The 17542-nt window shown below is 40.8% G+C and overlaps 1 protein-coding gene across 9 annotated transcripts in view; it reads left to right on the top strand.

The window, feature by feature from the left end:
• CELF4 (CUGBP Elav-like family member 4) overlaps positions 1-17542 on the top strand; it is a 720508-nt gene that overhangs the window by 410668 nt on the left and 292298 nt on the right. The gene's annotated exons all lie outside the window — the stretch shown is intronic.

Below are 17542 nucleotides of genomic sequence, written 5' to 3'. Positions count from 1 at the left end.
TTGCAAGCCCACCAGTTAAAGCAGGCACAGCAAACAGAATGCTAAAAAGGAGGCCGTGTATCTTAGGAGCACATCAAAAGACTTCATTAGGGCTGCAAGATAAAGGTCAGTTTCAACAACAAAGAAACTTAAGTTGTAGCTTATTATACCCTGTCCATGTATTGGGATGGGACGTGATGAAAGAGGGGGACTTGGAAGATGAAGCATCTCTTCTGCACAGCACAAGTCTTTGGTCTGCCCAAAGCCCGTGCTCTGAATACACCTCTATCTTCTGGCTTATGGGGAATTTTGTGCCAGGTCAAGGCATTAAAGAAAGATGCAGTGCTCTTTGAAACTGTAGTTTGCAAGGAGGCATTTACTGGAAATGGTGAGCAGTGATCTCAAGGAAGGGAGATTGTGTTTTATATAGGGGCAAATACCTTCATTTTGCTAAAAAAACGAATCTCCCAGAACCCAAAGCTGATGGGAGTCCAAAATTTACTCTCCCCTCCCAATCAGATTCTGCTCAGCATTTTTTCCTGTTGTCTAGAGTCTGGACTCTGTTGGTCTTTAATCCTTCCTGTCTTGATTCTCAGCTGAACTGAAAGCGGGTGTGCTAGTATTTTGTGTGTGTGAGCAAGAATTTAGACTATCAGACCATCTAGGTTTGGGGAAGAATTCAAAATATGGCTTGGCACAAATTACACTCAGCCCAACAAAATGGAAATGCTGAATGTCCCTTATTAGTTTTGCTGTTTTTATTATTTTGTTTGTTAATCCCCATATTGGACTAGGAGCAAGGCAAAGCGTGCAATCCTTTTCAATAAAAAATGGCATTATTTACATTTGCCTAATCTCATGGGAACTAGAAATGAATGTATCCTCAGTACATTTGTCTAGGGAAACAGTCTAAATTAATGGGAAAATTTTGCATTTTGTGTTCCTGTCTGTTTGTGTGTGTGTGTATAGTCAAGCTACAAAATGTTATATAGGGGTATTCTGTCTACAGAATGCTTCATGAAACTTTGAATACCTGACCAGAAGGTCAAAGTCCTTTGACATTTTATAGAGACTTTAGAAGTAATGGAATTGATAGAATATGATAAAAAGGCAAAAATCTTGTATTTCATTCTGAAAAATCAGGGTGTAACTCTAGCTCTGTTAAGGGTATCTTAAAAACTCTCACTGGCCTTTGCATTGTCCAAATTTTACTTTGACTATAGAGAAACTACTTCACCATAGATTAGGTAGTCCGATATATTTTTAGGGATGTAAGCTATAACTCCATGTTACATTCTGAATGTGACAAATCCCAATTAAGCTGATATAATTTTCCCTCATTTTCATCCCGTTGTTGATGTTTTTTCTTGGTTCTCGTATTCAGCTCTAAAAATAGTCTGTAGATATCAGTGACTTAAATTTTGCAAACTTAGGAAAAGATTTCAAGTCTATTTTGTGGGTTGTGGCAAACGTTTGGAACCATTTTTTATTTTATCTGCAATATCTCTAGCTCTCACCAGACAACTCTCACTACAGCTGGCAGGGTTAACCTATGATAAACGCAGCCCCGAGGTCCCACTAGGTTGTACAAGAAGTAACATTTTTTAAAAGGAAAGGACTCTCCTGCTACTCTAGTTGTACTCCGTTAGTGATGCTTAGATGCTCCATTGCTCCCACATTCCTCTCAAAGGACAGAAGAAGGTCCATAAAGGAAGGCATGTAAAGATGCACACAGTGTGCTACCCAGGTCCAGTGTTAATGTCTCTACCACAAAACAATACATGGTGGTTTGGGGTCCTCCTGCATTTTATGGAAGAGATACAGGAGGTTTCTGGACTTTATAAAAAAAGGCAAAGTCCAAAGTGGTTTAGAGTTGAAAGGCTGCAATGTCCTGCAGAGGGTGTTGAGAGATTTGCAGGAGAGTCTGCAGTTCATCACAGTGCAGAGTCTTTTGCATGCAAGACTTCACAACTATACTAAAGCTTCTGTCTTTGTTTGTGTTTTCAAGCAAATTATTTTTGTGTATGTTTGAGGGAGGCATGTGCAGTGTGTCTTTATCTGCTATTTGGGGGATGTGATAGCAGCAGCTGGAACGTTTGGACTTCATATTTCAACTGACTTGCATCGTCTCTCTACCCGTTACTCAGTGTGCAGGCTCTGAAATTATCTGCTTCATTGTGGCTTCTTCCAGCTTCCGAGCAAAATGTCCAAACACTCATTTACAGTAAACAGCAAAACAGTGGTGCTTTGCTCATGCACTATGATCTGTTTCTTTTTATTCCATTCCATCAGTTCAGCAATGATGATGGGGCCAGAATGGCCTCTCCATGGTTTCTAAGCCCTATTTTCCTTTGGGACCTGAATCTATTTCTTATTCCATCAAGCTGATTTCTAACTCTCACTAGCTCTCTTCTGCAGCTGGCAGGGTTGATCTGTGACAAACACAGCCCAAGGTCCCAGTAACTATTTGGCATTTAGCTGTTTTCCATTTAACTGATCAGAATTCTGTGGCTTGTGCAGGTGGCCAACACCTCTCAGGAAGCTTCCCATCCAGGTACTAGCCAGATCCAGGCCTGTTTAGATGCCACAGTCAAGCAAGACTTGCCTTCAGCTTAGTTTGTCTTCACACTGGTACAATGCCACATGGAATGATTTCCTTCTTCCTTGGAAGTGCTTTGCAATGAGTAGGTTTGGTTGCTCAGGCTTTCAGACTGGAAAGGTCTGAAGAAGAAAGTTAAGGATAAGTCAGGAGATGGCAATCTTGACAGAGCTCAGCATCTCTTCTCCTGCGCTGCTTGAGGTTAGGCTGTGCCCGTGTGCAAGAAGTCCTGAAGTATGGGACTATGCACACATCAGAGTTGCACCTTTGTAATTCTCATCTTTTCCTTACCTCCAAGCCACATGTGTTGCCTGGCACATCAAGCTCTGTGAAAGTCACTTTACCAGCAGTTCCCTATCTTGTACCTTTGGTGGGCTTCTTTAAAAGACTTTTCACCCCAGAAGTTGGAGAGCAAGCTGAGGGAACATTGTGTTTCTAGGTGGCAACCTATACAACCTACCTTTATGTGCCCTGCCACAGCTTTTTCTTCAACTGCTCATCTCTTTATCTTTTATGGTCCCCACACACGTTCAGCAGGAGCAAGCAGGTGACACTGGCAAACACACCAGGGAGACAGATAATATTCTCCCTTCTCACAGCTGGGAGAAAAGGTCCAAGCTTATTTCTCCATGAACACATCCCCATTAACTCTTTCAACATCACTGTGAGTCCAGTATGACTCACCCTAATCTTCAGTGGTTTGAGTAGAGCAAGGCACAGACAGGAAATTAAAAAGGTCATGCAACACACATGTGCCAACCTTTGTTGCAACCATTGCACTTGCAACGCTAAGACTACTGGTTGGACAGTAACAGCTTCTGTCTTCACATTTTATGAGGTCTAGACTCAAGACCTCTGGACAAATCATTTACCACACCTCGCACCTCATATTTCCCTTTTTTTCCCTCAGTGCCCACAACAGTTTAAACAATATCTCTCTCCTTCTTTATCTTCCCTTGCAGTTTGAAAGGAGATTTCCAACTTCATGACAAATCCTGCTCCTAAGTCTCATACATCTCCTCTTCCTGAGATTTGCTACAAACATGATTAATCAGTTGGGTTTGAGTTTTCCTGCAGGAGGAATTAAAAAAATAAAACAAAACACACACCAAAAAAATACCCCCACACCCCAATATAAATATCTTTTCTCTATTAATTACATATCCGATATTAAACTGCACACTGGTGCTGAGTTGCAGTATCTCTGTGAAGGTTAAAGAGAAGGAATGACTGTTTAAAAATAATCTAATATTCTGTTAAAAAATCCACTGGAAGAGGAGATGAGCTCATGAGTCAAAGGAATAAAGAAAAATTGAGAACCTAACCAAAAGACCTTGATATTAAACTGGGAGGCAGCTTTCTTGCCTCAGAGGCTGGGGAAGTGTCAGGACCAACAGCAAACCTTGCTGTCATTGACAGGGTGAGTTCCTCAGGAATGGCTGTCGGAGATGCTGCAGTATTGGGAGGGAAAGATGTCAGCTGCTTGAAGTGTGTTCACCTCTCTGTCTATCTAGTCAAGGGCTGGGAAAGGAGCTGGGCCTAGAACCATGAAGGCCACCTTAGATATCCCACAGTCTTGGACATCACTCTGGCCCCTTCTGGCCTATATGTCCTGGTTTTCTCCCAATGTGAACACGGATGCATCAAGTCCAGGGCAGTATCAAGAAACTCACCCAGATGTGAACATTCTTCCTTTCTCTCAGTTCATGTGAAGCCAGTCTTTGAAAGGCAGATCCAAGCTTTAGACCCCATTGTGTGTGATGGAGCCTTCTACAGCAATGCTCAAAGTCACTGGGTTCAAAGGGAACCTGTCCCTTGGATTTTATTCCAGGTCTGAATATCTGTTAAAATCTGTAGTGTTTTTCCTTTAGCCCTAAGATAAACCTGATTTAGAAAGAGCATTTTAGTACTCATGGAAATCTCTTTCTAGCTGTGGCTTGTTGTGGGACTGATTACAGTCAATGGGAAATTAAAATCTCCTGGTTCATTGTAGCAATTCAGGATTGCATGACCCTACTGACAGCTGACACCCTGTTGTCCTCACAAGGCAGCGTTTTCAATCAGGCAGAATGTACCAGCATGCAAATGGATCAGTTAATTCAAAGTGGCCCTGGATGACCCCATTCGTGCTCTCCACTGTCTGGTAAAACTTAATTCTGGGGGAGTAAAAAGGCTCCAGTGGATCCTTGTTTGTAGCGTTTCATATTCCATGACTCTTCTGAAGGCTGATGTGCTCCAGTCCACACACACCTGCTGAAAGAATATAAGGAACATCAAACGCTTGTTCACGTCTGCCCTTTCGTTCGTGATTGAAATCGATGGAAGTGAGCCCATCAATAGGAACTGGAAAAGATCCACAGGACATTGTGTTCTAGCACATGTCCTAAGGACAACCTTTTAAAATCAAGTATTAAGGGAATAAAAGGAAAAAAACCCACATATTGCACATTTTTGACAAAGCATCTGTAACGTAATAGTTTACTGACAAGAAGGAGGAGAGTCTAGAGCAGAGCCTGGGGAGAGGCTGGGGAGTTCATCGCCTGGAGGTTTTGATATCAGTTCTGTTCTCTGCTACTATGCAACTTTTGATCAATTATGTAACTTGGATTCCCTTCTCCTTCTCCCCCTTCCTGCATTGCCTACTTAGGTTATGATATGCTTTTATTTGCTCATTTCTTGCAGCTAGTGCCTTTGGCATTCATACATGTCAGGCTGTCAGTGTTATAGGGTTAAGACACCAGTGAAAGCCTATAGCTATTCCCAAAATTATGTATACGGGAACAAAAATCAAGTATGGTGGATGATCAAGTGCCCTTACACTGCAGAGTGATATTTGGAGGTTTTTCAACAACAGGGCAAAAATGGAAGAAGCGGTGGGAGGAGGAGAGTGAAGGAAATAAAAAATGTAATCCTATAAAAAATTCCGCCTTTGTAAATACAGCTCAACCTCCTAGGTGAACTCAGGGACACATTACAATCCTAGTATCTTTTTTTTTTTAATGTAAAGGTTGCTTGTCAATGGGTTTTTGTACAGCATTAATAATACATTTATAGATACACTCTACAATTAATTGCAAAGCATTTATGGCACTGAACAGTTAGAATGCATTATGATAATCACTCCTCGTGCATTGACTTTATTGTAAAGGTTTTGCTGATCATTATAATTGGCTTGTTATTACACAGGGATATAATAACACCTCTCTGTATAGTAGTTTATAGCACATCAATAGCAAATGCATTCCCTTTATTGGAAGCAGTGTGCATTTTATTAGAATATAGCTGAACAAGTGCAATCCATGTAGACAAATGAAGTTTCTAATGAACTGTCTCACAAAAGAGTCGAAATAACAAGCCATTTATTATGTGTTTTTCTATTGACGAACATGTAGTTATGGTTACATGGGCATTTCTTTAAAAAATGGAAGGCATGTTTTGCTGTTCTTTCAGAGAAGCATTTGGGGGAACATATTGGCCATTTTTCTGTCTGATGTTGAATAAAGTAAGAGTGACTGATGCTCACACCTTACAGATTTCATTTGCTTGTAGAGATTTCCAAGCTTCTTCCTTGTGCGTTTGGTCTGACATTCACAAAGGATCAGAATGTTCTCAGACTGAGTCCAAGCCCAGTTTCTGGAGCAGTGATGCACCAACATCCCCTATTCAGTCAGCAACAAGTTAGGTATGAGGGGCTTGGTGTTGTCCTTACTCCTGTTGTGTGTGAGGTTTTTTCTGTATTTTACCAAGTGATACCTCAATGAAAATGCACAAGCAATCCCTGGGCAAGGCCTATAATGCATAACATCCAATCTCTCTCCCCATGTCAAAATGCCGTTGTTGCTGATTACTGTACCAGGAAGGCAGAGGTCTTGGAAGAGGTCTGGTGCAAAATGATGTGGGGAGAAAAGACAAAGAGAAGAATTAGTACAAAGGAAACTGAGGCATCTGGCAGAAAACTCATTAGTTGCAGGTCACTTAGAATTGGGATAAAAAGAGGCATGCTTTATAGTTAACAACAAAAAATGCTATAAGGTGTCCAAAGTTATTTCCCTGCCTGTCATCATTACTCTAGGTCTGAATTTCAGTTCTTTCTGGCAACTTACGGTTGCAATACATCTGACATGCACATGTAAATAGTGTGTATTTGTTTATTTATCTAACCCCAACTGTAATCAATGTCAGTCAAGTACCTAAACATTTTAAAAACCTGGGTCTAGCTGTTTCCAGATCTGGTACAGCTCATACAGTTATACAGTATTGCCAGTGTGTAAATTGAGTCCAGTGTTCAGCACATAATGCTGTGTGACTGTTTCTTCATGACTGTCACTTGTTTTTCGCATGCTTGCAAAGTCCTTTCACTCTAGAGTAAACCAAGGTCTTTCTGGAAAGTGAGTTTTAGTGTGATTTAGGAGCTAGCAAATGTCTGGACTATAGTCAGTACCCTTCAGCTCTTGACACACAGAGGTTACAATTGAGCAATTTAAAATAAGACTGGCTCAACCCTGCAGTTTTGATGCAGACAGAACTCTCTCTTCTCTGAGTGGGAATTTCAGTGAGAAGGGTTTTGCCCCTTTGCCTGCTGAGAGCCCAGATTATAGTATCACAGTTTGCAAGAAGTCTCAAGATTCAGGAGACACTGAAGGTCAAGAAAACTTTTCTCCATGGCATACATAGCATTTTCCAATTACTATACATATTTTGCAGTATGTACATGAAATCAGTTTAGGAGATAGGAAATCCCTATGTAAATAATTAAGCTCTCTGGGTAAACTGTATCTAGTGCTTTTACTCAAAAACTGGTCCTCTTAGGAGCCTTGGGCTTAGCGACAGAAGAAATTTTAAGCAGGGCTTCTATGCCACTCTCCTTAAAATGCTATTTCAGGCAGGGTTCACTTTGCCTAGCTTTAGTGCCTAGATACTAGGCATATAGTCTGTTACTCATCCAGGCTTCTCCTGTGAACAGTAGAAGGAGAAAGGTGGCTCCAAACTGTGACTCACCCCATCCTAAGATAGATGAGATAAATGGTGCTCAGAAGTTTCCCTCTCTCTCTCTCCACTGAATCTTGAACCTATGGCAATTAACTCAGATTTAGACATCTCACTTTTAGACACCTGAAGAGAGGTAAGATGAATCGCAACTTTCACCTTTTCATGCCATAGTTTTCCATCTGTATCATATGAATGATGATACTTGACTTTTCTGAAACCCTAGTTAAGATCTATGAATAAAAATTGCTATACAAAACGTATGGATTGTAGGAGAAGCTGGGGTTTTGTCCTAAAAAGGGAAGGCATCTTTCTTCATTAATGTGTCTGCTTCATAATGTCAGGGGAAAAATAGGAGGGGTTGCATCCCAATCAGCCTGAGCAATAGAGATAATCTGATCAATTTTAATTCCCCTTTAAAGTCAATTTCCATTTTCATTTTTGTATTTGGGTTTGCTACCACTCCCATTCTCATGGCAGAAAATGAACTCAAAAAAAAAAAAAAAAAAAAAAAAAAGGTTTCAAATTAAAAGCAATGTGTAACATCAATGTCTTTAAAATGTGTTTTCATAATTAAGAAAAATATTTTTATCTTTAAAACCAGCTTGTTTTGGAATCAGTGATGGAAAATGAATATGGCCCCTTGTAATATCATTTGTAGAGAGGTAATTTTCAAGGCAGCACTGCACTGAAACATTTTCCCCCAGGGAGGATAAACAGTTGGCTTCAATTAGTGAGGGACTGTTTCACTTCTTTTCAATTTTAAGGGCAGTCTTGCAGCCTGATCCCGCACAGAGGAAGAGAGAGCTCTACACTGGGCAATACATTGCCGCTTGGAAGACTGAGGCTCACCCTACCACAGATTTTCTCCTTGACCTTGAAGAGGTTACTCAGGGTCAGGCTATTATTCTCACTCCATTTCTATCTGGTGACTAGTATTATTTTTGACTGTCTGAATATACACATAAATTTGGCAGAACATTTTGCTCTGATTCCAGTTTCCTTCCATAAAATAGCATTGGTGCTGCAAGGATACATGCATTAAAGATTATTAAGTGCTCAGGTTCTCTAATCATTAGTTCCACAGAAGTAACTTAGTTAGATAAATAGAGATGTTCAAAAGTGTCAAATGTGTTTCACTGCTGAAATCTCACATAAAGTCAATGGGCCTTGGGTGTCTAAATATTCTCTTTGAAAATCTCCCCAAATAATGATGTTCTTCCAAATAGTTGGAGCCAACTTTGTGGGGCTAATTCCTTGCACTTTTACAGTGGAGTCAACTCAGATTCATTCCTGTAGGAGACACTGCCTGCTCATGCTTGTGGGAACTTCAGTAGGACTAGTCCCTTTCATAACACAAGTTGAGATTGCCCAATCTAGAAGAGTGTTAAAATAAGTGATAAGTAACTCGAATGCATTAGGGCTGGCCTTAGTGGAGGGTTGCTTTCTTGTAGCATCAGACTTAGCATGCAGGAATTCATAGCTAGTAAAATACTTCCTGCCTGTGAACTGCCATATGAGTGGTAATTAATTCCCCCAAATTTTTATTTTATCCATCTCTTGAGTTGCTGATGAATGCCCAGATACACTGATTATACACCACAAAACACCAACACTTCCAAGCAGCCATTCAATTAACATGAAATGATGTTGCCACAACGTAAAGTACATTGGATGAGTTGCTTTCTTGGATTTTTTTTTTTTCCAAAATGTCTATGACTATTATTATTATGAATCGCTAATGAAGAAGAGATGTGGGAGAATGGGCCAGAACCTCAGGCAAGGGGGAATGAAGATAGTATGAGTTTAATGACTTTAGAGATTGGACTGAACCAAAGCAGTCTCTCCACTCCCTAGATCAGAAATCTAATTATTTACTATCTATCTTGTGGCAGTGCCTGTGAGACCAGTTATGAACCATGACACCAGGTTCATTGTACAATGCAGAACAGACGGAGACACTCTGTTCGTTAAGAGCTTACTCTCTAAAGATAAGAGCAGGTACAGTGTCTGGATGCAGAACTGTTATATAGTGTCTTCCCAGATGTGAGGAAAAGCATTGTGCTGGGTTGCACAACCAGCAGTGAAACTAATACATCGGACCAGGGGCTGTGGCATTAGGGTCTAGCTGGGGAAAGGAAACATTAAGGACGGCCTTCAGGCAAAGCTCCTTTTGGGGACACATCCTCTGAGACAAAGCAAGTGAGATCCTGAATAACATACATAGGACCTTAAACTAATAACGTGTCCTCCTTCTTGACAAGGACCCTCCTCCTGCACACTCACATGTGGTCCTGGTTGGTGTATTTTGTCACAGCTAAGGCTGAGCAGCTGTCTTTTGTGTACAGATTTTCTAGGTGGAAAAGAAACTGAGATTTAGCAGATGACTGAGGGACACACTGCACAGACAGGGAGCTTGTTACGCCACCACGTCACTCACTATAAGGGAGGCAGGTCTGTGGATACTGGGAGAGAAACAAGGGTGCAGAGGAAACTGGGATATAGCAGTCCCTGAATACCAACTGTTTCTTTACAGGGAACTCTTCAAAGGGACCAGAGCCACCTAGGAAAAAACAAGGGTCAATGTCTCACAACAGAAATTCAAATCCTGATGCACGTATACTCTCCAGTGTTTGCAGTGAGCTGAATTTATCCCTGTCTCTTCTTGATCTCAGTATGTGATCCAGCACTCTTCCCTGGTATTACAGGAAATGTGGTTTTTATTAGAGCCTGTAATGTTCCCTTATTGAAGTTTGGACTTTAAGAGGAAAGGCCAAAACACTGGAGCACTAGCCATTCTTCTGGTGTTTCTGACTAGATTAAAAGGAAATGAATAGGTGTTAGATCTAGACGGAATTGTTAGATCTCATTTAACCTCTTGCATAAACTGACTGTAAAATTTCACCCATATGCTCTGTGTTGAGACTTCTGGCTTGCATTTGACTGAAGAATAAAGAAATTTAGCCAGAGAATGATTCTTTTGAGGCTTCAGCACAACTTTGATATCAAACAGGTTGGAATTGCAGAGATGAACTTTCTGAAAAGCTTTTAATCATTTTGAAAATCAGTTCAATTAGTAACGGTACATTTTTGCGATCAATTATGTGTAACAACTAGAGATAGTAGGATATATTTTCCAATCAAAATAATTGGGATGGAAACTTGCTTTTCGACCTAAATACATATGCCTCCCCCTGCCTCCCACACACAAAACCACGAGGGGCAATGTTTGGCTGAGACAGTTTTCCAGGTTTTTCTAAAGAGACCTAGAAAAGACACAGCAGGGTGATAATCGTGAAGTTGAACGGGTGAAAATCTTCATTGTGTTTATGGACACAATGGAGTTTATTCAGAGTACTGAAAGGGAAGCTTCCTGGAAAGTGGATATTCACATGCAGAGCAAGCAATTTGCATGACTCCTATATAGTCCCAGATGAGCAGTGCTGCCATTTCCCTCTTACCACATTTCCATACCAACACAAATGTTTCTTCTCCTTGAGTTTCTAGCTTCGTAGTCTCAGCATGTGCCAAAGAGGTGAGATATTTCCGGTGCTTTTCAGAAAGTTATGCTGTCCCCATCTCAAAATGAGTATCTCACCTGCCTTAGTCAGTGTCCACAGAAATGGGTCTTATTGCATGTTGAGAGACAGAATTTCCATGGGCAAATAATCAGGGAAAAAATCCTCCATTTTGCAGACATTAGTAACATGCTGACCTTTAACAACATTGCAAGCCTTCACTCTCTCTTTAAAGTATTATATCCGTCCTTAGGGGGAAAAACTTGTAGCTAAGGATTGAAATCAGCAGTGGATCATAATGCTGGCTGTGCTATTCAATTGCCCTGCTGTATTTAGGATCCATTTATTTCTAGCTATTTTTTTTCTGCCTTGAATCTAAAAAAAGAAGTGACCAGGCTGGCAGTGACATGTGATTAATAGATTGCACCTTTAGAAAAGAGTTAGCAGAAGGAGATTAGCATTGCAGCCTATTATTTATTAATTAAATGCAGACACCCTATTTATACCAATGCTGATGACATTAGTTCATGTCCATGCTTTGGGACTGCATTATCCACCCAGTCTCCTAGCATAGTAATGATTGTTATTAAGCCAGTGGATGTTGCTGGGCTCCTTCTGTCACTTGCTTCTGTTATGAGCAAAAAGGACAGCCCAGAAGTTAAAGGGCCAACCTGAACGTTTTGTTCGAGTGTCTGCTCTGTCTCTGACAGCCTCGGTTACCTTGGTCATATCTCTTGGATTCTTTAGGACATCACTGCTTGTTTTGGAACAAGGGAGATCTGTACCTCCCTATAGCTCAGGGTGCAGTAAAGATTAAGTGTGCAAGGCAGTATGCTGTGTGAGACCTTTTCCATTGCTTACAGGAGAAAGGATTACATTAGTGGGTGTATATGTACCTGCTGCTGCTGTTTCAACTAGCAGAATGGGAAAGAGCTATCACAGGTGGTGTCATTTAGCAGTGTCAGGGTAGAATATTATACTTCACATGACTCTTGTTTTGATAAGCTGGTCCTCCTGCCTGCAAAGTGTTCAAAGGAATGTCCTGAAGCCAATCCGACCCTGAGATTTCCATTATTCTTAGTAGCTATTTTCAAGATCCTACTGTTAAATTCAGGAAAACCAGCAAATAGGTCCCAGGATCTGATCCCACCTCACAGTGGCTCAGGGAGACTCATAGGCTGTTCTACCAGACACAAAGCTTGGGACAAGCAGATTGCTATAAGACTGTCCTCTTCGACACCCTTGAAAAAGAGAAACACATGTTGGCCCGGAACACAGTTCTGCTGGTTTTGTCTCAGGAAATAGTTCTTTACCAGCTCCAGACAGATCATAAACAACTACACGGCCCTTGGTTGAATTCACTGCAATCATATGAGCCAGCAGAGCTTATAGACCACATAAGTTTTGCCTTCAGAGTAAAGATGGAAATCCAGGGAAATACTCACGTTCATCAGTTGATGTCCTTGAAAAATTACAGTTTGGGTATCCACAATCCAAATGCTCAATTACCCCTGCAAGAAGCATGTCATAAATGCTTAGATTTGGTAGGTTTTCTTGACAGGGTGTAATGTGTACTCTCTTCTGTGATTGTGTCTGGCTCTTTTTCCACACATTAAAGGACAAGTAAAATGCATGAACTAATCTTTTAATGGTATCTTCTACATGTAAGCAACTGCTTTCACTGTCAACAGGACTTTCTGCAGCCAGGGCAGGCAGTCTAGTCCTGAATTGGAGTAAGGTTTTCTCTCCACTCTGAAAATTCGTGAGTCTCCAGAGGTACAGAGATGAAGTTTGAAACCAGTGTGTGCTCATAAAATTATTTAGAATTTGGTTTAAAGACTCCTCAGACTCCAGAGGCCTTTGGATTAAGACCTCCATGGAAGGTTTCCTCAAGAACAGTCCAAGTACTTGAGCCTTAAACACCCTCTTACCATCAATTTGGTGTTTGCTCCTATGAATTTTCTTCAGCAATCACGTTCCCTCTCTGAAAGATGAACATTGTAACTGCCAACAATTAAAAGCGAATATTGAAGTCTTTCAGCATTATCTACACCATGATACAATCTGAACACATGCAAAAGACATTCAAAAGATGAATGAAGAAAGTGAATGGGTTGATTTATCCTAGACTGTTTCTCACGGTGTGAAGTCTGCCTTTCACAGCCTGATGAAGTGCAGAGACAGTTCGTGGATTTGCTACCAGGAAGGGCACACATTGGTTTCCCCTTCTGCAAATGTATTTAGAGCTGAGATGTGAGCATAGGAAAAATTACAGCCAAAAAAGCAACCACTGAAAATGCAAACTATCATTTATTTTGGCAAGTTGGTGTTAAAAAAATACGTTGAGGGTTGCAGAAACTGGCATAGAAATTTTACAGAAGGATTTTTCCCTGCGTGTATGCTTCCAACTGTTTTTCTTCTCTTTTCCTTTTTCTGTCCTCCAGTTCTTGTAGCTTTCCAGTTAGACACTGCTTCCTACAGACATACCTCAAATACTAAACCAGTTGTGAACACATCCATTCCCGACCATAGAAAATAACAGAAAGGGGTGCAAAGTGAAACTTCTGTTCCTTCTTGTCCTCATTGCTGTATCAGCAATGTAAAGCTCCTCACCTTTACCCACAAAGTGAAGAAGAGCAGAAAGATGGCTTTAAAATGGATGATGCTCTGCTGGGTGGTGTGGATAATACTTAGCCCTTCTGCAGCTCTGTCAGTGGCTCTCAAAGCCTCTTACAGATGAAATCAGCCTTTTTGCCTTTCTCAGTGTATGGACAAGGAATCTAAGGAACAGTGAGTCATTGTGGTTTGGAAGCAGCACCTCATTACACAGCTTGGAGTAGAAGTCATGTCTTCTAAATCATATTCAGTCCCTTACTTAAATTTGGGCTTCTTTTTTCATTTTGTCCTCTTTCCCCATCTCAGCTTTGCATGAGTCTTCTGTTTTTTGTAAATGTGATAGAAAGTGAATCAGAGAGAACTAGAGTGCACCTGTGGGGGGTTTGGAGGGGAGTTGCCTCTGGGCCCAGTCTCTCAGGACCTTAGCACCCACTCATATGCATCTTCCCTGTGGATGGCGAACCTCTTGCTACTGGCATTGCAGGAAAAAAAGGACAAGGTGGTTCTATCATACTGGAGAGGATGTAGCCCCATTTCTGACCTCCCTGCATCCTCTGAGCTATAGGAATCTGTCATCACTAGCCCGTCAGTTCTATTATCTCCTGCATGCAGCCGTTCAAACATGCAGTAAAACACGTACAAGTGTCTGGTCACAAAGGGCTCAGCAACAGCTCTGTCCAAATAAAATCCCCCAAACAGACAGTGGGTTGGGATATTGTCCTTTTAAAGCTCCTTTGAAAGTTTGATTTTTCCCCCCCCCCCTTTTTATGTAAATCTGTTCTACCTATACCACCCAAATGCCAGGAAATCTTAGAACAGTAAATACCCCTGCAGCACAAACAAAATCGTGCTTCAGAGAAATTGTTTGGCTTCTCAAAGCCACGGCCTTGCCCTTTAAAATAAAGGGCATGCTTCTGAAAAGCTCTTCTCTTCCAGACCTTTGCTTTCGGCACACTTGCAGCTGTACCACCTTCACCAGTGACTGTATTGTATCTTCTCAAGCTCAGCAAGGACACTTGGCCCAGGAGGCATTAAAGTGATGTCTTCAAAATCCAGAAGGTGCTTTGCCATTGAGTTGTCATTAAAACAACATCTTAAGAAGGCAATAGGAGGCAATTTGCTATAAGTTATCCCATCTATTGGCTGGGACCAATAAAACCCCTGCTCCTTCTTTCCAAAGGAAATCAGACTTGTACAATCAAGCTGTTGTAAGTGTGTGCCTGGGCCCATCTATCAGTCAATCTGTCAAGGGCTCCTCCTTTGAGTTTTGAACCTACTGGGTAATTTAACCTATTGTTGATGGGGTGGAAGAGGTCCCAAAGCTATTGTGTTCCTATAAATTTCATGAAAATAGGCAGCCAGGCAGAGCAGAGAGTTCTCATTAGTGCTCATAACCCATCTTTTATTAGACATCAATGAACTCATGGGGGTAGGGACATTGGAAGAGGGTTTACACATTTGGCTGCCCATGAAGTAACTTGTTTCAGAGTGTGCACTCTGATACCCTGTCAAGAGGCCTCCTGTAGTAACAGCTTCTTGGTTTTAACAGGATGTCAGACAGATTTCTTAGCTCCTTTCTGCTGATTTCAACAGTACTTCACACAGCAGAAAAGTCAGCCTGCTTGTTGCATTTCCCTTCCCTCCCTAACCAAAGCCACTGGGGAGAGTTCCTGCACATTGTTTAACAACTATCACAACATCAGAGGTGGCTGCTTTTCAGTGAGGAGTACCTGAAGGTAGCAGGAAAAACAGAGGCTTATAAAATGGTTCTGGTTTATCAGCATAAAAAGTACTGTTCAAACATAAGCTGATATCTGTTATTCAATCACATCTTCAGGTTGTCTAGACGGACTTCATGGTTAAGAAAGATGTGTGAACAAATCTTATTTTCTTCTAACATGGTCCAGCCTGTATCAATTCTTCTTCCAAACTCTTTTGCATTATTAGTGTTGAATTTTGTCTGTCATGTGTAATAAATACATCTGAGCTGTTACTTAAAGCACCTCTGTTCATCACAAAGTGCAGGGAAGCACACTCTGAAGCAGATCTCCAAAGCCCCAGCTGTGTGGCAGTATATCTAGCCGCAGGAGATATGGTGCTTCAGCATCAGTTCTGGAATCCCTATGCTTTCCTGCATGGAAGTAAAATTTCTGGGCATTACCTAAGCATACCTCTAGACACAGTTATGCAGATGAAGGTGTTCACAGTATACGGTGTAATGTACTACAAGCAACATATAGGTGAAGCTCTCTAGCAAAGATTTTGGGTGTAGGGTTTATATATCTTGGCTACAAAGTGCAAGGAATCAGTGGAATTAAAACACACACACAGAGATATAAATATATAAAAATATAAAAATGCATAAAACTTCTTTTGCAATGACAGCATCCTACAGCAACTGAAATATACTCCCACCTCATACCAGTCATCTGGCAACCTGTATTTCAAAGAAAGGCTACTAAAAATCAATGCCATGTCAGAGTTACTGCTATTCACGAGCATCAGAAAATGCTCCCTCCTCTTATTTCTTTAGATCAAGATTTTTTTAAGTGTATACTTACATTATTTGTATAATGTAAGGATTATGTAGGATTCTAGGTAAAAGAAAAGTCAGTTTAATTCCTCCTTTCAAAGAAAATCACACTAATTTGAATAAGTGGATTTGCACCTGACTAGGCACAATGTGGGTTGTGCGCGCACATGCATTGTTCAGGTCCTATGTCTTTTTAGACTTTTTAAAAGTCAGTGGCAATTTTACAGAAAAATTACTGGTTTTATTTTCAATTTGTCAAAGTTTTGTTGGTTTTTTTTTTTTTTTAGAATTCGTTCCTAGAATTAATTTTTATGTTCTTTTTACTGGAAGTAGTAATGTATGTCTTTCTATCTTACCTTCTTTATTTCTTTCTTTTTTTCTTTCTTCCTTTCTTTCTTCCACCTGCCTGCCTCCTTGCCTCTCTCTTAGGTAATATCACCATAATTTCTAGAAGCTATAACAAGCAGGTGAAAGAATAGGACCAGCTTTGCTTCTTTTTAAATGGCAGTGACTAAGCAGTAACTCCACAAAAGTTCTTAAAAGTCAGTTTGATTTACTGTGGGGTACATTAGAGCAGGCTTTGGTATACATTATCCTGCCAAAGAAGTTGTTTATATGTATGGAAGACCAACAGAATGAAACTGCAAAAAAAAAAAAAAAAAAAGCTGGTTCCTATCCCTTCTCAATGAATGGAAGCAGAAAACAAGAGAAGAGAGGAGAGAGGGGGAGGCAAATCCACTGTGTCGAGGAGGGCATTTCTAGTGACAAAGATTCTGAACAGTGCTCTTGCACACCATGGAGCAGCCTCTTTATAGTTGGATGTGTGCAAAGTGACGAACCAGACAAGAGCAGACAGCTTGGCAGCAGGACGTGTTGCAGAAACTGAGGTTTATTTGCTGAAGGTAAGCCACTTTCTGTGGCCATCACTCACCCCACCCTCACAATTAATATTTCGTCCAGATAATCTCAATTCTGTTTACTCGAAGTGTCAAGCTAGGAATTAGGTGAGGAATGTCTTTCTCAAGAATTTCTAGTGTTTCCTGACTGTGTGAAGAAATGAGTCAGGAGAAAGATTGCAGAGTTACTTCTAGTTACCCAAACCTTATGATTATCCCTTTTAGCTTAGCCTCACTGGAGGGAGAACAACCTCAGAGCAACATCCCAGCTAAGCAGTAATGGATTATAGACTTTGCCATCTGTCAGTGTAGCCAACATAAGGGAAAATCACCTTTGCACTCAGCTGATGTTAAAACAGTAATATTACTTGTCTTGTTATTTGATACGCTGCAAGGATAATGTCCATCAACCCCT

This window comes from Strix aluco, chromosome Z (assembly GCF_031877795.1).
Source record: "Strix aluco isolate bStrAlu1 chromosome Z, bStrAlu1.hap1, whole genome shotgun sequence".
Lineage (NCBI taxonomy): Eukaryota > Metazoa > Chordata > Aves > Strigiformes > Strigidae > Strix > Strix aluco.
Note: the sequence above shows the minus strand (reverse complement) of the source record. Positions and strands in the feature narration are given on the sequence as shown.